The 23490-nt window shown below is 31.3% G+C and overlaps 1 non-coding gene across 1 annotated transcript; it reads right to left on the bottom strand.

Moving 5' to 3' along the window:
- Positions 1–8027: 8027 nt before the first annotated feature.
- LOC105321943 (uncharacterized) lies at positions 8028–15102 on the bottom strand. The gene is made up of 3 exons (XR_010713911.1): positions 14990–15102; positions 11679–11871; positions 8028–9768 (listed from the first exon to the last, which is right to left on the bottom strand). It is a non-coding gene; the product is annotated as an uncharacterized protein (transcript).
- Between the last annotated feature and the right edge of the window lie 8388 nt (positions 15103–23490).

Raw genomic sequence — 23490 nt, 5'->3', positions numbered from 1 at the left:
GACAACAATCAATACAAAATGCTTATCTGAGTGTGTATAAAGGTAGCTCGGCATACGATTTCTTTAAATCGATCCCATCTAGATCTAACACTGCCAGAAATGTCGCATTTAGGTCTCCGTCATTCGGTATTCAGAGAATAGGTGTTGTATATTGTGTTTAAGTTAACTGTTTTAAGTTATGGGCATCAAAAATAAGCTTAAAGTTCTCAAAAACGAAAAAAATAAATAATTGATAAAAGTTAAAAAACAATTCACACAGCATTATAAGAATGTTTAGTGTCTTTATTTCATTCTTACTAGTTACAGTTAAAAGCATCTAACAATTACACAATTTTCATAATATTACAGACTTACATTTATATTTTAAAAAACCATCCCCATAAGAGTCCCCCTCCCCATCCCCCCCACCCCCCCCAAAAAAAATCAAACCAACCAGAACTATTCGTGAAATGAAATATTCTGTTAAATTGTATACAAGAGGGAAAAATGTTTTTAATTGATATTTAGAATATTTGTGATATTTGTTTCCCTTATCAAACAGGTCACGCGATCATCATGCAGCTCAGCCTGACATCAGATGTGTGCAAAGATAAACCAGTCTATTTAAAATTTATACATATACACACAGTAAACTTCCTTATATGTGCAACCAGCAAAAGTACTTTTAAACAGATTTCATGAAATCATTAAAGAACTTCTGTATGACCAGAATTCATTATAAGTTTATAGCGAATTCGTAAAAATTTGTTTAAAAATAAATCAGTTGACAGTACTGTATAAAATTTTATATCACCGCCATTTAAAAATTTTTAAAAAAAAAATGTGAAAACAATTATTTCCCTTCATTTTTATTCCGTAGAATACTTGAATTTTGATATATAAGTATTGTGCGGGAAAAAATGTGTGATAACAAGCGGTGTTAAAACAACAACCTACAGAAAAATAGAAAACAAAAGCGGTGCAAACACGGTCCTCTACAAAAATGAGATATATGTACTTTGCATCGTAAATTTCTTGTATCTTTATTGTCATTTGAAATGAAAAATATTCGTTAAATGAAAACTAGAATACAAACATTTTTTGTTATCATTTATTGTTATACTTTCATGTTAAATACTGAAATCTGATTGGTTAAGACGCAGTTAATAATATTTACTATTACCCTCAGCGTTAGCAACGCACTTGGCAACGGGTAACATTAAAAAATGTTACATGCGCGAAAATAATGCGCGTACGGTTCGCTGTAGAATTCACGTTATTCCTATATAAAAGCAGTAAAATTTTCTTACAAATTTTAAAAAAGACATTCAGTATAACAAAATAAATAGTGCCTGTTTGGGAGGATAACAGTTGAAATTGACACCCCTCGAAAACCATTGTCAACCTCCGCTTCGCGTCGGTTGACGATGGTTTTCTCGGGGTGTCAATTTCAACTGTTACCCTCCCAAACATGCACTATTTATATAAATGCAGGTAAACACATGCAACGATAGGTAATGCGCGATTAAACAGAATAAGCATACGATACGATCACAATGATAAACAGTAGAGAGAAAACAACCGACGTTTTCTACAAAAATCGTAAATACTCGACACTAAATTATCGCAACAATTAACCTCAAAATGTTAAGCTTTGTTAAAAAAAAAATACGTAAACCATTAAATCTAAAACAAACACACTAAGGAATATTTAGAAGTGAAATTACCTGTTTCAGCGGTAGAAAGTGCTTTACATAATTGGATTAATTGAGTATTGCTTAAATCTGTTTTTTTTTTTATTAAACTGGCCATTTAATGAACATAAAGCTTAGCCTAGAATAAATGAAATAAACACCATAGAAATTATTGAACATCTTCTTTATGCTGGGGCTTTATTTCAAATTTTGTAGCATACCATATCATAAGATTAAGGATTTCATTCCTGATAGCTTAGGATACACCTCTTTCGGCATTCGAAACAAATTACAAAATCGCATACCATAGCATAGCAAAACCTTGTAAAAGATGTAATGAATGAAAGGTAGCTTACTCTGATTAATTATCATTTATTAGACCCAAAAACATGTTTTTCAAGAATATATCCATGCAGTTTAGAAAGAGTTCATTGAACAGAAAAAAAATACTAAAACGGAAAACTATTTGTGTATGAGATTGGCTAAATACAGCTCATTTCTTCGTCAATTACATTATCACTTAAGAAATAAAAGAAGATACATAAATCAATATCAGATTTTAATTTAAAGAATTTTAAAAATAAAATTACATGTATCAAAAGTAAATAAAACCTGAATCAATAGAATAAAGGGACATGGTCGCAATTTTTTATCTATGCTTAAAAGAAATAACACGATAGACAAATCAGATGGAAAACAATTTTTTACTGATATAATGAACCTACTTAAACAAAAACAGGCACGAGCCTTGTTTACATGACAAAGAATTGTGAGCCCTGTATCTTGCTTATAGCTCTACGAAAGACTCTCAATTTTTATTTGATAATTAGAAATGCATTTTTAAAGCATTGAAGATAATAAAAAAATGAAAATAACATTTGACCAAAATCGTGAACATGCCCCTTTAAATTTAAAATAAAAACACTGCGCTCAGCAATTTTACTCCCACATGTATTCTGTTCTGGGATAGAAAAAAGGTGTTTTTGTAAAGTAATAGTGTTAGAAAAGTTTTATTCTTTTTTAAAAAAATCAGTTATTTAAATGGTATTAAATAAATGATATGAACTGATACACTTTTAGATAGAAAATTAAAATACAAATCAATGAGCATGTGAACAAATGATATTCTCATATTACGGATATTCGTGTATCTTATCATAGAATATTGCTTATGTTCAAATGATAAATCCATCAAATAATAAAACAAGATTACAATTGTCATTTTTATGTTTCTGATTTGCAAAATGCTCTAAGACAAAATGCAAGAAAAATATCATATCATGCAGAATAATTACGTCGACTTGAAGAACGTTATGTAATCATAAAAGCCACATTTGTTTGAGAGTCTGGATTGTATCATATTTGCTAACCAAGGGTTTCCGATACACTACGCTTCTCACGATGAGAAGCTTATAAATGGTTGACACATTGAAACTTTGAAACTTAATTCATATCCTTTTTTTAGTCTAAAAAACACTATTATATGTGGGTCAAAAACATTTTAAGCATTTGAATGGAATGAAAAAAATATTGTAATGTAGTCCATGCAATGTTTTAATCTGGTCATATTCACGAACAATATCTGATTTTATGTAAAAAAAAATAATTATTGGCTGTTTTTTTTTTGTGGTGTGTTACACTTTGGTGTTTGTTTCTATTTTGGCCCTAGCACTTGTTTTGCACCGTTGATTCCCTTCCTCTCTGTTAAAAAAACTAAATGATCTAAAGAAGGTGATCCCCATAAAACTTGAGACACAACTGTATTTACTGATTTTGTCATTATGTTCATGGGGATATTTTTTTGTGCATTGTTGACTAAGATTATTGATTTTTCCCTGTAACTTTTTGATATATACTTTCCTTTTTGTATTGTTTCTCCGATGTATGATCAATGTGTTCAATTAAGGCTTTGGATAAAAATTATTATTATTATTATTATTGTTTTAAATGAGTCATGAAACGCCAAAAAATGATGCTTTATGATAAATCCTTGCCAGCTTAAATCAGTTGTTGCCGCATTTATTTCATTACTATTGTGAAGAGGGAAATCACCCAATTTTACATTATAGTCAAAATATGAATATTGAGTTATTCTACTTTGCAACGCTGCGGTAAAATTAGAAGTAAAATACAAATCTGTCGCGTTCCATATTTTAATAACTGCCAGAGAAACTAATAGTTATTTTCCTAACAAAGTTATTTTTTCAGTTTTATGGGTTTTTAAATGTTACTGTCCATTGAATTGCAAGAATAAATTTTTTTGTCAAAATCAATTCATAATCCACTATTTTATCTTTCAATCTTCTTCATTTTTACGCAGGTGAGTGTCTTGGAAAAGACGGAAAGACAAAACATTTTAGCTTTAAGTTTGAAGAAAGAAAACGTTTCTTTTACTTTCCACATAGAAACCACTGTTTTAATCTTTGTGTTATACATTTTAATAATGTGTGAAATAATATGGTTGTATTTTTTTCAAGAAAATGCAAATTGTGCACCATTTAAATATTAAGAAACTTGTTTTAAAAACGTTTATCTTTTTGTGACTTATGATACATCTCATAGAATATCATATTTGTACTATTTACAAAACTGAAAACGGTGTGGGTTTTTGTGTGATTTTCTATTTTTGTTTCATCTTTTGATGCATAATAATGGAACTTTTTGTTCGAAAGCTTTGTCATTTTTCCTCGAATTGTTGCTAAAGATTGTATTATAGTGCAGTTCTGGCAGGCAGCTTACAATGGACAGAGTTTGATTTTCTGAATCTGTAGGTAACAGTATTTTTTCTGTGCTTTTTGTTCCATATTTTCTTTTTGTTTGTACACTGCACTTTTGTTTTGAGGCCAGATTATTATAAAAAAAATGAAAGAAAAACATAATAAATTTATTTTGCTAATCAATTTTTCGTTTTTTTAAATATATGTTAACAAGCGTGCATGTAAATGTTTAAATTTAGTGTATGAACGTTTTAAAAGAGTGTACAGCAGAACAAATATTATGTGCTTAGTTTATTACATTTGTTTAGAATTTGTTAAGTAATCTAAGTGCCATTTCAATCACTGATTAGCAATCAAAACATCATCCCCGAATGAGTACAAATAACAACACCGGAATTTTAAGAGACAAACGGAATTTTTGCTCTTCTTTCATCAATGTTTATGAAAAGGTTACATTTTTCTGGCAGGAAAATAAAAAATTAAACTTTTATATTTTTGTAACGAGATGGAATTCATTATTGTAATTCACGGAAAAAATGCAACGTTTATAAGTAAACAAACACATACGTTTTCAAAACTGACGCAAATAAAAGTGTGTATCGTTTTAAATATATTAACAGTTATTTAACATCAGTATTTGAAGTTATTCATCTCTTGTTATTTTTGAGTTAATTCTACTAACAGAGTCAAAAAGGAAAAACCAAAGAGGACCCGAATGAAACAATCGGTCACGCAAATCTCGCTAAAATTTCTCCCATGCGATTTAATGTTGGTTTACAGTTACCTTTCCATAAAATGACATTCAGTTGACTAAATTGCAGTCTGTTCTTGTGAAAGCAAACGACAAAAGCTTTCTCTAATTATTTGTTTCGTACAAAGATACATGTACGTAGTGGTTACCTTTTGATTCATTCAAATACATTCTAATTATTATATGGACACGTAAAAAAGAATTTACAAGCATCAATTTAAAAATAGTAGTTTTGTAAAGAATTGCGGAAATCCATTGTGACATCAAACATGAAAACATGATTTGATATATCTTTTCCCCGTCCTTTTTGGCTCTAGAGTAGTCATTGTCACAACATGAGTTAAGAAAAATTTAGCATTTTTAATTTTGGAAACGTAAAGGTACAAATCAAAAGCGTTTAATATAATCGAACATATATTCTGATTATTATTCTGTTCGTGTTATTTGATAAATCTAAATATTTTTTTTGATAGTTCAAAACAGAAATTGTCGCAAAAAACATAATTCCAGAATAAAGGTTTGGGATAATTCCTACTGCAATATCTCTCTTGAATGCCATGAGAGTTGCCATGAAAATTGTATAAAAATTAAGCACATATTAAGTATATATAAACCTTTTAAAGAAAGAATCTGGTAGAATAAACCGAGGCAAAAAACCACATAGGTTCATTAAAAAATAATATTTTATTTCTAGCAAATTTCACTTTCGTTACATTTATTAAACATATGTGATCATATACATTCAGTGCTGCCATAACCCACAAAAAGTAACTTAACCTTCAATTGATATTAAGACAACAAAATAGTCATATGCTAATTTGGCAACAAAATGATATAGAAATCGGATGTTCAAATTATATTTTTCATAGAGTGGGTCATCGTACCATTTTTTAAAGAACGAATATTGTTAACACATTTTAACGTCTATCTTTTCAATTTTTCAAAACATGGTACGGAAACCCATTCTATGGTAAAAAGTAAGTTTTCTTCTTTTAATTTTTAAGATTGGTCGTTAAATGACTAAGTCCAGTCGTTTGCGGAAAACTGATAACAATAGAATCAGCTATGTTATAGCATCTAAACGAGCGAATCGGTGGTGTAGTGGAAAGCGAGGAGTTCTTTAAACACATGTAACTGTAAAAGTGGGTGTTCGAGTCGTAAGCGTTATGGGTTTTTTTTTTATCTTTTTGTTTACATTGTTAGAATGTAATTTTCTTTTTTTACTTAATAATATACAGTGTTAAAATGTAATTTTCCTCTTTTTTTTCTTAATAATAAAAATTTGCTTATAATAACTTGAAATTATTTGATATGCGTTTTATACTACTTTTATAAAATATAAAATGTATGTTATTCTCTTTGAGATTGCACGATATTGTAAACAAATGGTTATTGAGCATGCAAGAAACAATTAAATGGCAAGATAAAACGTTCTGTGTTTTAAGCCTTGAGAGTCTTATTAACACAACAAGGACATACGCTGGACAAAGAATGTAATTGTGCACAAAATTCAGAATACATGCTAAGTCAAATGTACAGTATGCGCATAAAGAAAATTCTACGATTAACTAGGCATGTATTTCACTTCCAATTGTATCGGCAGGAAAATCACATTACAAATGCGTGTTTTGTTGTGAAAGAAAACGCATAGTAGTTCTACCAAAAGACACAAAGACCACTAGTATCAATGACCAACACAAAGTTTGACAAATGACCTATAACAATCCCCCTTGTTATACGTTACTGGTTTGGCTATCGCTGTCTCCCGTGTGGTATATATCAACCGGGGGGGGGGGGGGGCTTATGGGGACTTAACCCCTCCCCCCACTTTTTTGCAAATCTATACATAGCAAAGACCTTTTTTTTTGCATGTCAAGATGCAAGTCTAGCCCCCCACCCCTTTCAATTTGCTTCCGACGCCACTGTATATTTTTTTGGAAAATACTTTTTTTGAATACCTACAAAAGGAGTTAACTAAATTCCTTCTGTCTCCGAAACGGAAAAATCGACTCCCTCATACTCTTTGTCGACTCCCCTGCGTTAGGGGTTGTATACGATGACTGAGGTAAATTAGTAAATTAAATACTGTTAGAAAGTAATCAACATTTTTGTATTTGTACTCTTTAAATGAGTATGTGATTGTCATTTTAAATTTGCCAGTTTAACTGAAGTATATGCAAATACTACAAAATCTAAGCGCACTTACGCCTTTCAAATTTCGATTGTCCCTTTCTCGCATTTTTGGACATTTTCATTTGGACAATACTGTCCACCGTTTAAATGCCCAGTTAACTCGTACGTTTATCACTTCTTATAAGACGTATGAGAGGGTCGTGGGCATTTGCAACGGCTTATTCCCCCATATTCTTTCATTGAGAATATTTTATGTGCCATCGCATTTTGTTTAAATTTTGAATTATAAAAATCTCACAAATTTTAAGTGCTTATTTTTGCAATATTTTGATAAATTTATGATATTGCTATGTAAAAAAGCCAATGCTTTAAATAATATTGGAATTTGTTTCTTTTCTTAAAATTAATGAACATAATTTTCAAATAGATTCCATCAAATAAAATAATCATTGCAGAAAATTGAAATTGTCAAAAAAATTCCAAATGCCAGAAAAGAGGGACAATTCCTATCAAAATATCTCCCTTTCAAGGTAAAAAAGTAGTAATGAAAACAATCTATGTAGTAAAGAACATCGTAATGTTCATGTTGAAAAAAAAAATACATTGACAAATAGTTTTACACTGCAGCATCCTGTTCCACCTTAAATAAGGTTAATAGTTTTATTATTAGCGTTCGATATCCATATCAGTAAAATGTGTCTTTCTAGCAAAATACATGTATGCCAAATAAAAGGTAACATTTTGTTTCTAAAAATACCAATTGTAACTTAATATTTTGATGTGTTCAAATTGAATAAAATCGAAAGTATACTTTTGTAAAAGAAAAACTGTTATGTTAAGCCATATTTACGTACAATATTTGATTTTACGAATTGTTTCATTGCCGGCTACAAATAGGATGTCGTTTGCATCGACACAGAAACCCTTTATGCTGAACAAGTGCATATAAATTCGACAAATGAACTGCCCCTCCTGATCTAGTACATGTATATAATAGTCTCCATCTGTTCCGATCAAAATCCGACTCTGACTGTCCGTAGCAATGCCAATTGGGTCAAAAGATTTTTCAGAGGCGGTCTGACCGGTGTACCTATATCTAAGCTTCCCATCCTGATTTACCGCCACTACTGCATGGGCGTCATGGTCAGCAACACAAATGTCAAAGTTCTTGTTTTCTACTAGATATTTCTTTTCACCTGGAGAGTAAAGAGATTGACCATCGTCATTGAACTGTATCGTCTGTTTCTCAGTGGGGCCACAGTAACGTACTACTTTTGGCGAGTTTTTGCCATCGTTCATGATAACCAAGAGGTCACCAGATAAAGTACTGCAGATGTCTAGTACATTCCATCCGTCCAACCTTATGACTCTCTTTATTTGATTGTCCTCCACTATGTTTATATTTCTACTATCATCAGCATACATTAGGTCGCCATCCTTTGTTACTGCTATAGCAACAGGTTTCTGATCTGTTTTAATTGACCGAAGAAGTTCACCTTTGTGAGAGTAAAGCTTCACAGACTTATCATAAGTAGAAGTCCTAGAAAAATCACGACCAATAATCCATATCTCATATTCATTCAGACAGGCCAGGCCATGTATCCATCTATGCCCAGACTCAAATGTTTCAATGGTATTTGAACTCTTTAATAAAAGGTTGGATTGGAAAGAACATCGACCCCCGGTCGTAAATACACCAAACTGTCTACTTAAGTGCCCTGTATCGATTTTCTTTGGACGAAAACTCGGGAAAGATAGCTTCTCTGGAAATCTGTTGAATACCGCATTTTTTGATTGATATACGGCTGTCGAATAAAAGTCTTCTAAATCTAAAATTCTTTTCAGATCTTGAATGCTTTGCTTAATTTCAGATATTGTTCTAGCGATGTTTTCTTCTTCTTGTTGGAGGGAAGCAATGTGATTTCTTTTCTCCGCTAAGATATCATTATGTAGCTCGGAGACAAGTCTGTCAACTTCTACATGCCATTCCTGTCCCTGTTTGGTAATCTTTTCTGTTAGATCCTCAAAATAGGAGTCTACATTTAATTGGTCATTTTTTAATTGGATTAGAATTTCCTCGTATTTTGGATATATGATTTGTTGTATTTCTTCAAAATCCTTCTCAATGACCTCTTTCTTTGACCTAATTACTTCAGTTAGTTCAGTCAGAGTGTGACCTTTATGAGAATTGGACAAAAGGCAAGTGTTACAAACTGGTAAGTCACATCTCTGACAGTGGAGTTCACAACGCTCACTTGCGTGACTTTGACATTTTATGTATTTAGGAATGGATCCCTGCTTTTGATATGGAACAACTTTGTGATCTTTGGATAAATCGGACAGGTGTTTGCCCACGCAAGTTAAGCATACATTGCATTGACATTCTTCACAGTGTAATGGCGGATTAGGTGCATTACATAGGTCACAATGAATAGGGCTATTGGCATCTTCGATCTTTCCCTCCTCCATGACAGAGGATTTTTTGGTTTTAATCCTGCAAATATACAAATAATCTGAATTAAAGGGAAATTTTAATCTTCATCGATTATTATATTCTATATCTTTCGAATTCTAAATTTCTAAAAACACACCAAGTTGTAGATTAATAATGGAATCGTTTTGTTTTGCATTTTAGCTATGATTGAATGGGTATTCTTTGTTTATGTAATTATGCCGTTTTTTGCCTAAAGCCGTAGTTTTTTGTTCATTTTTGTTCATCCTGCTCTTTGCATTTCTCTTTTTATCTAAAGACACACTACACCTCATTTTGCGCAAATACAATCAAATGCGTTAATCTAATCCCGTGACTTATGTGAATTATCTCGCACAGTCAAAGGTATAAACTTTGCAAAGATTACGCTTTGTAAAATTTTAACGTTTGCAATTTATCACTAAAACTATTAATTCTAGACGGCCTATACAGTAAAAAGTGCTAACCATTTCTTTTGTTTAGCACTGCATGTGCACAGATAGTAAACATGTCAACGTGGCTTTCAGGAAGAGAATGACAAGACCTCGAATTTCGATAGATTTGGCTAGAAAATTATCAAAATAGGTGGATACAAAACACAACCGCGAACAATATATTTTGTAAGAGATAAAAAAAATCTCTGTGTCAATTTATCAATTTATCATAAGAATATTTTAACATCTAGATCCGCTGAGCATTTCTCTTTCCCTTTTTCGTTAGGTGCCCCACTTTAAATAACGCAAAGGTCATATAAAGTGTAAAAATGTTTTTATCATTAGGAGATTAGACAATTTATTGTCTTATTATTGTCATTATATGTCACGCGCATTATCCCGTGCATGGATTATCATCACTGACTGTTTATTTCTATAAAACTATCTCCATTATTCCATTGACAACTGCTGTCATTCAAAATCACGTGATGTAATTAATATTCTAAAGCTGAATCGAATATATGAAAGATTTGAACTCTTGGTGCATGAACAGCTTTGATTTTTTTTAATTGAAATGTGTTTCAAAAAAAAAAAACCAGGATGAGGAAAATTAGCCGAAGTATATCTTCAATCATTTTAAATTTATTTTGAAACATACTTAACAAAACAACTTAATATACCATTAACGCTTACAGTCTCGTAAAATTTTAAAACAAAACCAGGATAAAATTCATAAAAATGTTAGCTTGAGCTTTAAAGGGGCATGGTCACGATTTTGGTCAAAAATTATTTTTTCGATTTTGATGTTTACAATGCTTTAGTAAGACATTTTTAAAAGGCAACCAAAATTTGAGTGTCATCTGATGAGTTATAAGCGAGTTACAGAGCTTACAATTCTTCCCTATTTAAACAAAGCATTTGTTTACATTTCGAATGTTGAAGTGAAAATTCCAGTTTTAGACCAAAAATAAATATGTTTATCATTAGGAACCGTTTATTTATGCTTTAAATGAATAATAAGATAGACAAACCAGCTTTAAAAAGATTTTTTACTGGTATATTGAACCTATGTAAACAAAAACAGGGCACGAGCCTTGTTTACATGACGAAGAATTGTGAGCCCTGTATCTTGCTTAAAACTCATCGACTGGCACCCAAATTTCATTTGATGATTAGAAATGCATCCCTAAAGCATTCAAATGATAAAAAACAGAAAAATAAAATTTGACCAAAACCGTGGCCATGTCTCTTTAAATCTTATCTGACTCTCGTTTTCCATTATTTGTCCGTAAAAAAAAACCCAGAATATTTAACGCCAGGTATTATTGGGTTTTTTTCTTATCACCATTTCAATTCATTTTCTTGACACCATCCCCGATTGTTATCGGAAAATGAACTAGCAAAACTAAAGGTTAAAAATATCGAAGACATGAATTCATATTATTCAAAAGTACAGAAAAATTGAGAGCCTGATTTCATAAAAAAATATATATGTTTTACCTTATGTCGTTGTTAACGTTGTTTCTATATGCCTCCTCTTGTGTTTGTCAGTGTAGGATCAAGTTGTGAAATGGCCAATGCTATGCCAACAAGATAATCTCTTGACAACAATCAATACAAAATGCTTATCTGAGTGTGTATAAAGGTAGCTCTTCATACGATTTCTTTAAATCGATCCCATTTAGATTTAACACTGCAAGAAATGTCGCCTTTAGATCTCCGTCAAAGGTATTCAGACAATACGTCTGATTATGTTGCATTGTATTATATTAAATATTGCATTCACGTTAACTGTTTTAAATTATGAGCATAAAAAATAAACTTTAAGTTCTTAAAAATGAAAAAAAAAATTGATAAAAATTGGAAAACCAATTCAAATAGCATAGAAACAAGAGCAATGCAAACATGGTCCTCTACAAAAAACGAGATGTATGTACATGTACTTTGCATCGTTAATTTCTTGTATGATTTGGGGTCTAAAAAGTTTTATAAACTGGTAAAAAATGTTATTCTTTAAAAAAATCAGATTATATCTTGCATAATTGACATATTATCTATTGAGATGTGATTAGAGGTCATATTTCTACCTTGGGATCAATAACTAATATTCATTGAGAAGTTAAAATTAATAACAATAAATGATTGAAATTTTAAATGTTTACACTTTACACCTCCCTCCCCAATCAAACGTGGTTCTAAATTTTTAGCCTTCTTCTTACATTCTTACATGTGTACAGTAGCAAATTTTAAATCATTTATTGATTGCTTTTTCTCTCCTAATTATGCACATTAACTTTTTGGAAATTGCTTAATCTAATTTTTGAGATTTATAAACAAAATGTTATATGCATGTGAATTGGCCTATTTCGGGCCAATTGTAAAGTCTCCTAAACAAAGCAGTGTCATTATTAAGCTAGGAATTACCCACATGGATCAAATACTACATATGAATAAGATAAAATTCATTATCATTTCTAGTTCTAGAATGTCAGGGTGTCTCTAAGGGGGCATAAACTATATTCAATTTGATGCGCAATGACACAAAGAGCAAGTATAAAATATATGGTTTAGGGATGAGGATCTCAAAAGTTATCCAAATATATAGTGTATAATCATTTACTACTTCATAAGGGGGGGGGGTGTTAAAGACAGCACCTGGTGGTCTTGTACTTTACACCATATGCATTTGATGCATCATAATGACATAAGAAGATTTTTTGTATTTTCCTGTTTGATGGGGTCATAATGGGAATTGTTCCCATCATATAACAATGATAAGTCTCTACACTTACTTATACATGTTATACACAAATTTAATACGAAATTGTTATAGGGTCAATATGGGGTCAACTCAATAGTGAAAGTCTGACAAATGAAAAAATAACTTTTGCAATTAAAATGACAGAAACTTTACAAATGCGATAGAATAGGTAACAATGATAAGCTTATTTAAATATTTAAAGATGATAATATGCTAGGAAAGTGAGATCACTTATCTAGAAAGTGAAAGTAATGCTTATGTACATACTGGTGTCTCATAATATTGTGCTGCTATACATGTATTATGCTTACCTATGTTGGTCAACATCATTATGATAATCCAATAAGAGCACAATGTGAATCCTATAAGCTGATCATCACAAAAGAAATGTTTACGCATGTTAATTAATCCTTTTCTGCATATGGAAAACGCATACACCACGTGAAACCCATCTAATCAAAGAACTAGGTAAAACTAGGCAAGTACCCGCTAATGAGGCCTGTAGACCTGTGTTGTGTACGTAACTTCAGACAAAGATCAGTTGTTTGTAACATGCATGTATTTTTGTGTCCTATTCTTCAAAACCCCTTGCACTATTTTTTTAGGTAGATAACAGCTTTAGGATGGTGCAGGACATGTAATGTATACTTCCTATTGAAATAAACAATAAAGAATAAATATAATATTTTCCCCCAAAATAATATTACCTAACATTGAATCGCAATATGTTATAGCAATTACATGTCTGTAAGGGCATTGGAGTCCCTGGATTGTCATTGGGGGGGGGGGGGGGGGTCTGTAACCCTCACTCCCACCCCTTCTCTGAATCCATGCACACGATTTTGTACATGTAGGCACACAGAAGCAAATCTAAAACCGGCAACCCATACGGACAAGGGGCATAATTTAATTGTGTTTGTAATAAGTATATAGACCATATACTTTCTGTGACATGAAATGTTAAAATTATTGATCAACTTGAAGTTCACATGTAAACAGTTCAATCCCAAATTGCACATAAAGTGCTGCTTATGTGTATTATCATATGGAAAGGGGTCTCATCCTTCAGTTATGAAAACTATGATGTTGAAATATATTACTTCGTTTAAATGTTTAAAAGGTATTAAACGTTAAAGCCTTCGTTTTTACATAAACTGGTACAAAACAGTGTTATTTAGGGGCAAACACTTGGTGCAGGTATTACTGTCTAATGACAGCATCTAGTTCGATTTGTATATGGAGGTCGAATAAAAGTCTTTAAAATCTAAAATTCTTTTCAAATCCAGAATGCTCTGCCTTATTTCAGATATTGTACATGTAATTCTTTCTGTCTGACGTTGGAGGGTAGTAAAGTGTCTTTCTTTCTTCTAAGAGACATCTATATGAAGTTTGAAGATGATTTCGTCATCTCCGAATGACATTCCTCTCCCTGTTTGGTTATTATCTTTGTTAGATCTTCGAAGTCGGTATCTACTTTTGATTGATCGGTTTCTATCTTAACTAAAATTTCTTCGTATTTCGGATATAAGATTTGTTGTATTTTTTCAAAAATTTTCTTAATTTTCTCCTTCTTTAACATAATAATTTCCATTAGATCGGTCAGAGTATAATTTAACCTTAATGAGAATTTGACAACAGACAAGTGGAGTTCACAACGCTCACTTTAGTGACTATGACAACTTTTGCAACTTATACCACCTATCACTTAAATTGATACCAGTAACTTCTTTAAGAACGTGCATCGCTACATCATGTTGTTCAATAATGTAAATGCAAGATGGCCAAGTAATGCAACAATTAGAGAAGACTTTTGGTAAGTAAAACAATTTAATTTTTTTTTTTTAATTTTTTTTTTACATGAAACAAGGAAAGAAATTATTAGTATGAGATGTAACGTAACCATCATCTGCAGTTTATGCATTTTTTGAAAATTTAGAGAAACTCCTATTCAAGAATGTCAGTACTTAAAATATAGATACAATGTATCTTTATAGAGTATGGGTAGTAATTGTTTAAGGAAAACGAAATAAATATGAAAAATATTACTTACTGTAACTATTATCAGCCACAATATTCAGCAGAATAGGCACACTAAGATATTATTTCCTATCGTCCATTTTGATCACGTCTATTGATTTACAATTTACAACTCTCTACACTCATTTATTAACAACAAATGTGTCCTTGTTCTATTGTATTGAACTTCCGTATTTTACCTTCAAGTCGGATTTCGCCTTGCAGTTTTTATTAGCAACATTCACCTGTGACCAGTTTATTGGATGTATGGGCTGATTTTAATTTGACCATATAAATTAAACCATGCATGTTTTATGTGAAATTGTCGACAAACTTACTATGCTTAATGTACACACACTACAAACCTTTAGATACCAGATAAATAATTAAAAGTGTTCTAGTTCTGAAATTGCTAAATTATGTATCACATTCACACATTTGAGGCAATGAAAGAAGTATCTGTATCTGGTTTAATTTTACGCAACCTGTACCATTCCCTAGTTTTTCTTGTTATGGCCTCACTTGTAAGGTTTTAAGTTTCTCAATAAATGTATATTATTTAAGGAAATAATTTCTTTCTTACTAGGGAAGTCAATTTTACTCGGTTGGTTTAGTCGACTAATCGGAGCCCTCAGTCGAGCGATAGTCGAGTACCTGTTCATTTATTTGAAACTGTGTGTCCTTATTCTACTGTCACATACACCGTATCTTAACCATCATCAATAATAAACGTAATGATTTAAAAACTTATGATAATACGCACTATATATGTATTCGATTTCAAAGAAATTTAACAAAAGAACATTTTATCTAGATATCCGTTAGCTAATGTCTTAGCTTTTCCCTTTTCTTGTGACGTTTACACATAGTCATCTTATCATATATCATCTTATGATCCATATCATCTTAGACAAATCAAATGTGACCTGTTTCATGTTTAGTCATTATCCGTGCCGTGCCCAATCAACAATTAAAGTTAATGACTATATGAAAAACAAACGCCTTGAATGAGTTAATAGGATCAAATATTTGATTAGTAGAAACAACTAATCCAATTGATAACTGTTTACGAGAACCACGCATTTATCTTTATGTACATGTTTACATAATTGTGTACTTCTATTCAAAACAATTAAAAACAATAATTTCACCTACAAATTCAACAGAGGACTATTTGTAGCATTGAAAAACATTCTAGGCACACCCGTTCGATTCAACAGAGTGTAATGTGATTAAAAATGCCGAGAAAAGAAAACTCCTATTTTCATTCGAAGCCCTAAAATTACCGCGTTATAGAGAAAACAATGTTTTGCATTTCTTTTTGGTAGTTGATTTTAATCAACTCTCCTATGCAGTTACTCAGACAAACCGAATGTGAAACAGTGTTTGGACCTCAGCACAAATCATTGCTGCTGACAAGACTTAGTTCTTGAAAATAATCGATAAATTCGATGTTATGTATGCTAAAGCATTGTTTTTTAAGGAAACCTATTCATAAATACCTTGAAAATAGTCAGATTTTAAATGGTACGAACAATTTAAATATTTTTGTAGTCGTATGTATTCCTACGCCAGAGTTCAATATAGTCTCGTTTAATTCGACTCTCATCTGTCTCCGTAAATCCTTGTCGGAGATTTACGGTGTCAGCCGAGCGTTTGGTTGAATATTGCTTGGATCCATAGAATTTTCGAAAAATATCTCTATTATTGGTACATAGTTTAATTGAATTAATTTTATCTTTAAATATTATTGAACATGATTCACATGGGTGTTTCTCGGAATTCTTGTCGAAAATGTCCAAAAATTCATATTATGAAAATGTGCGTAATACAAATAAGAAACTACGGATACTTGTCATGCAAAATAACAAATTGTTGATATTAAAATAAATAAACATCGACAAAATCAACTCCCGTCAGTTGTTCAGTACTTTGATTTCATTTTATAACGATGAATCGACTAAGAAAATTGAAGTTGATGATCGGCGTGACCAAGCGATAGTCGAGTACTAGAGTTCTCGTTGACATTACTATTTCTTACCAATGTTACACGATATATATTTGAACAGTATACACATAATAAATCACAAAACTACAACCAATTCAGAAAATAAGGTCCATTATTTCAAAATGCCAAGCAGATTAGTACATTTTGCATGCGCGTTATATTGTGATCAAGGCAAGGCATGTTACTAAAAAATATGGATAATTTGTTTAGCCAATAAAAAGGCGTTATGAAAAGAAGTAAATTATTTGGTAGATCATGTATATTTTTTAAGCATTTTTTTGAGAAAGTATTTAAAAGAAAATTTAGATGATTAAAATACTGTTCGGCAAAACAAATTAAGTGAACTATTCAGTATTAAAGATTACATGTATATGTGAAACAAAAATGTTTAAAACATGATCTTTAACTGAATTAAGGTATAAAAGAAAAAATGGATAAGAAATTTAACTATGCGTATTTTAGTTGTAATTACTGACAAGTTTGAAAATAATATTGCATTTCATTGCATTGTATGCAAATGAAAACAATTTTTTCTTATAAAGAGTAGCAGAAACACAATTGATTTGAGATAATGCATGTAATATACAAGAAGTCAGTTCAAGCATATTTCTTACAACATAGAGTTAATCATAGAATAACAGTTAAGTTTTATACCATACAAATTGCATAGTATTTCATTTAAATCTCATTCGTTTAAGCATAACATTCAATTTCATTCCATAGCATACAACATAATATTTCAATTCAGTTTTGAATGATTATTTAAAAAGAACAAATGTTTACATTGCAAAGTACTGGCTATTTCTGGTTTTGTTTTGTTTTTCGATTTTTTTGTTGATAATGTACTTTAAAATTATTGGACCTCTTCTTTATGCTAGGACTTTATTTCAAATTTTATAGCATACCATATCATAAAATTAAAGATTTCATTTATGATAGCTTAGTATACATATCTTACGGCATTCCAAACAAATAACAAAATCGCATACCATAGCATGGCAAAACCTTGTAAAAGATGTAATGAATGTAAGGTACCTTACTCTGATTAATTATCATTTATTAGACCGTGTCTAATATTTTTCAAGAATATATCCATGCAGTTTAGAAAGAGTTCATTGAACAGAAAAAAAAATACTAAAACGAAAAACTGTTTGTGTATGAGATTGGCTAAATACATCTCAGTTCTTCGTCAATAACATTATCACTTAAGAAATAAAAGAAGATACATAAATCAATATCAGATTTTTAATTTAAAGAATTTTAAAAATACAATTTCATCTATCAAAAGTAAATAAAACCTGAATAAATAGATTAAAGAGACATGGTCACGATTTTGATCAAAAAGTATTTTTCCTATTTCTATATTCACAATGCCTCATATTCTTAATAGGCAAGTGTTAGGAACTGTTTTTCTATGCTTAAAAGAAATAACACGATAGACGAATAAGCCAGAAAACGATTTTTAATGATATAATGAACCTTTTTAAACAAAAACAGGGCAAAGGCCTTGTTTACATGACAAAGAATTGTGAGCCCTGTATCTTGCTAATAACTCTACGAATGACTCTCAAATTTTATTTGATCATTAAAAAGCATTTTTAAAGCATTGCAGATAATAAAAAAATGTAAATAATATTTTACCAAAATCGTGACATTGCCCTTTTAAAATAAAAACACTGCGTTCAGATTTTTTTCTATCCCAAATTAATCCTGTTCTGGGATAGAAAAAAGGTGTTTTTGTAAAGTAATAGTCTTAGAAACCTTTTATTTAAAACATAATCAGTTATTTAAATGGTATTAAATAAATGATATAAACTGATACACTTTAAAATTGAAAATTAAAACACAAATCAATAAGAATGCGAACAAATGATATTCTCTTATTTAGGATATGCGTGTATCTTAGCATAGAATACTGCTTATGTTCAAATGAAAAATCCATCAAAAAATAAAAAAAACATTACAATTGTCATTTTTATGTTTCTTATTTGCAAAATGTACTATGACAAAAGGCAAGAAAAGTATCACATCATGCAGAATAATTACATCGACTTGAAGCACGTTATGTAATCATGAGAGCCACATTAGTTTGAGAATCTGTATTGTACAAATGTATCATCTTTGCGAACCAAGGGTTTCCGATACACTATGCTTCTCATAATGATAAGCGTAGTGTATCGGAAACCCTTGATTAGGGAAGATGGGATTGAATATGAGTTAAAAAAAATTTCCAACGCAAGACTTTGTACATACAGGAAAGTACTTCTATGATTATGTTTGAGTGCGACTGATTTATGTTGCATATGAATGGTTGACATATTAAAACCTTGAAATTTCATTCATATCCTTTTTTTGTCCAAAAAACCCTATTTTATGTGGGTCAAAAACATTTTACGTATTTAAATGGAACCAAAAAATATGTAATATAGTCTCTGTAATGTTTTGATCTAGTCTTTTTCACGAACAATATCTAATTTTATATATTTTTTCGTAGTCGGCTACATAAAGGCTGTCGTTTGCATCGACACAGACACCTTTCGGGCTATACACACGCATATATATCTGGCAAAGGAACTGTCCTTCCTGATCTAGTACATGTATATTACAGTCATTATCTGTTCCGATTATAATCCTACTCTGACTGTCCGTAGCAATGCCATTTGGATCAAACGATTTTTCAGAGGCGGTCTGACCGGTGTACCTATATCTAAGCTTTCCATCCTGATTTACCACTACTACTGCATGGGCGTCATGATCAGCAACACAAATGTCAAAGTTCTTGTTTTCTGCTAGATATTTCTCTCCACCTGGAGAGTAAAGAGTTTGACCATCGTCATTGAACTGTATCGTTTGTTTCTCAGTGGGGGCACAGTAACGTACTACTTTTGACGATCTTTTGCCATCGTTCATGATAACCAGGAGGTGACCAGATAGGGTAGTGCAGATGTCTAGAACTTTCCATCCTTTCAAACTTATGACCTTGTTTATTTGGTTGTCCTCCACTATGTTTATATTTCCATAATCATCAGCATACATTACATCGCAATTCTTTGTTACTGCTATAGCAACAGGTTGGTCATTTGCTTTCATTGACCGAAGTAGTTCACCTTTGGTAGAGAAAAGCTTCATACGCTTACCACTATCACAACCATAAGAATTATCACTACCAATAATCCATATCTCATATTCGCTCAAACAGGCCAAGCCATGTATCCTTCTATGCCCAGACTCAAATGTTTCAATGGTATTTTAACTCTTTAATAAAAGGTTGGATTGGAAAGAACCTCCACTCTCCGTCGCTAATACACCAAACTGTCTACTTAAGTGCCCGGTATCGATTTTCTTTGAAAGAAAACTCGGGAAAGATAGCTTCTCTGGAAATCTGTTGAATACAGCATTTTTTTATTTGTATACGGCTGTCGAATAAAAGTCTTCTAAATCTAAAATTCTTTTCAGATCTTGATTGTTTTGCTTAATTTCAGATATTGTGCTAGCGATGTTTTTTTCTTGTCGCTGGAGGGAAGCAATAAGATTTCTTTTCTTCGCTAAGATATCATTATGTAGTTTGGAGACAAGTCTGTCAACTTCTTCATGCCATTGCTGTCCCTGTTTGGTAATCTTTTCTGCTAGATCTTCAAAATAGGAATCTACATTTAATTGGTCAGTTTTTAATTGGACTAGAATTTCTTCGTATTTTGGATACGTGATTTGCTGTATTTCTTCAAAATCCTTCTCAATGACCTCTTTCTTTGACCTAATTACTTCAATTAGTTCAGTCAGAGTATGACTTTTATGAGCGTTGGACAAAAGACAAGTGTTACAAACTGGTAAGTCACATCTCGGATATAAGATTTGTTGTATTTCATAAAATCTTTCTTAATTTCACCCTTCTTTGACCTAATAACTTCCATTAGATCGGCCAGAGTGTAATTTAACTTTAATTAGAATTTGACAACAGACAAGTGGAGTTCACAACGCTCACTTTGGTGAATATGACAACTTTTGCAACTTATACCACCTATCATTTAAATTGATACCAGTAACTTCTTTAAGAACGTGTATCGCTACATCATAATGTTCAAAAATGTAAATGCAAGATTGCCAAGTAATGCAACAATTAGAGATAGCTTTTGGTAAGCTTTTGGTATGAAGTAAATATGAAATATATTACTTACTGTAACTATCATCAGCCACAATATTCAGCAGAATAGGCACACCAAGACATTATTTTCTATCGTCCATTTTGATCACGTCTATTGATTTACAATTTACAACTCTCTACACTCATTTATTAACAACAAATGTGTCCTTGTCCTATTGTATTCAACTTCCGTATTTACCTTGCAAGTCGGATTTCGCCTAGCAGTTTTTATTAGTAACATTCACCTGCGACCAGTTTATGGGATGTATGGGCTTATTTTAATTTGACCATATAAATTAAACCATGCATGTTTTATGTGAAATTGTCGACAAACGTACTTAATGTACACACACTACAAACCTTTGAATACCAGATAAATAATAGAAAGTGTTTGCACACTAGTTCTGAAATGGCTAAATTATGTCTCACATTCACACATTTGAGGAAAGGGAAAAGGATGTATTTGTATCTGGTTTAATTTTACGCAACCTGTACCATTACCTTGTTTTTCTTGTTATGGCCTCATTTGTAAATTTTTAAGTTTCTCAAAAAATGTATATTATTTAAGGAATTCATTTATTTCTTACTAGGAATGTAAATTTTACTCGGTTTGCTAAGTCGATTAATCGGAGGCCTCAGTCGAGCGATAGTCGAGTACTTGTTCATTTATTTGAAACTGTGTGTCCTTATTCTACTATCACATACACCGTATATGTACATAAATAGAGTGATGTTTACCAACACACCGGTATCTAAATTCAACCTTTTCTCCTCACTCGCATCGGATAAATCTAGAGACTGCGAGTAAGGAAAGACAACTCTAGACAAATTCAACCATCATCCATAATAAACATAATGATTTAAAAACCGATGATAATTCGCACAATAGATGTATTTGATTTCAAATAAAAATTTAGAAAAAGAACATTTTATCTAGATATCCGTTAGCTAATGCCTTAGGTTTTCCCTTTTCTTGTGACGCTTACACATAGTTGACATCTTAGACAAATCAAATGTTACTTGTTTCATGTTAAGTCATTGTCCCGTGCCGTGCCAAAACAACAATTAAAGGTAATGACTATGTTAAAAACAAACGCCTTGATCGAGTTGATAGGATCAATTTTTTTTTATTCAAAACAATAAAAAACAATAATTTCACCTACAAATTCAACATAGATCAATTTGTAGCACTGAAAATATTCTAGGGACACCCGTTCGATTCAACAGAGTGTAATGTGATTAAAAATGCCGAGAAAAGAAAACTCTTATTTTCATTCGAAGCCCCAAAATTACCGCGTTATAGAGAAAACAATGTTTTGAATGTCTTTCTTCACTTTATAACGATTAATCGACAAAGAAAATTTAAGTCGATGATCGGTGTGACCGAGCGATAGTCGAGTATTAGATTTCTCGTTGACATCCCTATTTCTTACCAATGTTACACGATATATATCTGAAGAGTATACACATAATAAACCACAAAACTACAACCAATTTAGAAAATAAAGCCCATCATTTTAAAATGCCAAGCAGATTATAACGCATGCGTGTTATATTGTGTTCACGGCAAGGCATGCTACTATAAAATATGGATAATTTATTTAGCCGATAAAAAAGGCATTATGAAAAGAAGTAAATCATTTGGTAAAGCATATCGTATATTTTTCAAGCATTTTTGCCAGAGAAACTAATATAAAGACAATGTAGACTTTAAGAAATCCGTTCGGCAAAACAAAAAAGTGAACTACTCAGTATTAAAGATTACATGTATATGTGAAACAAAAAGGTTGAAAACGTGATATTTAATTGAATTTAAGTATAAAAGAAAAAATGGATAAGAAACTTAACTATGCGTATTTTAGTTCTAATTACTGACAAGTTTGAAAATCACATTGCATTTCATTGCATTGTATGCAAATGAAAACTATTTTTTTTCTTATAAAAAGTAGCAAAAACACAATTGGTTTGAGATAATGCATGTAATATACTAGAAGTCAGTTCCAGCATATTTCTTACAACATAGACTTAAGCATAGAATAACAGTTAAGTTTTATACCTTACAAATTGCAAAGCGCATTTGTCAAAGCATTACATTCAATTCCATACCATAACATACAACATAATATTTGAATTCAGTTTTAAATGCTTTTTAAAAAGAACAAATGTTAACATTGCAAAGTACTGGTTATCTCTGTCAAGTTCTTCGTCAATTACATTATCATTAAAAAAATAAAAGAAGATACAAAAATCAATATATCATATTTTTAATTTAAAGAATTTTACAAATACAATTACATGTATCAAAAGTAAATGAAACCTGAATCAATAGATGAAAGGGGCATGGTCACGATTTTGGTCAACAATTATTTTCCCGATTTTTATATTC

Source organism: Magallana gigas, chromosome 1, assembly GCF_963853765.1.
Source record: "Magallana gigas chromosome 1, xbMagGiga1.1, whole genome shotgun sequence".
Lineage (NCBI taxonomy): Eukaryota > Metazoa > Mollusca > Bivalvia > Ostreida > Ostreidae > Magallana > Magallana gigas.
Note: the sequence above shows the minus strand (reverse complement) of the source record. Positions and strands in the feature narration are given on the sequence as shown.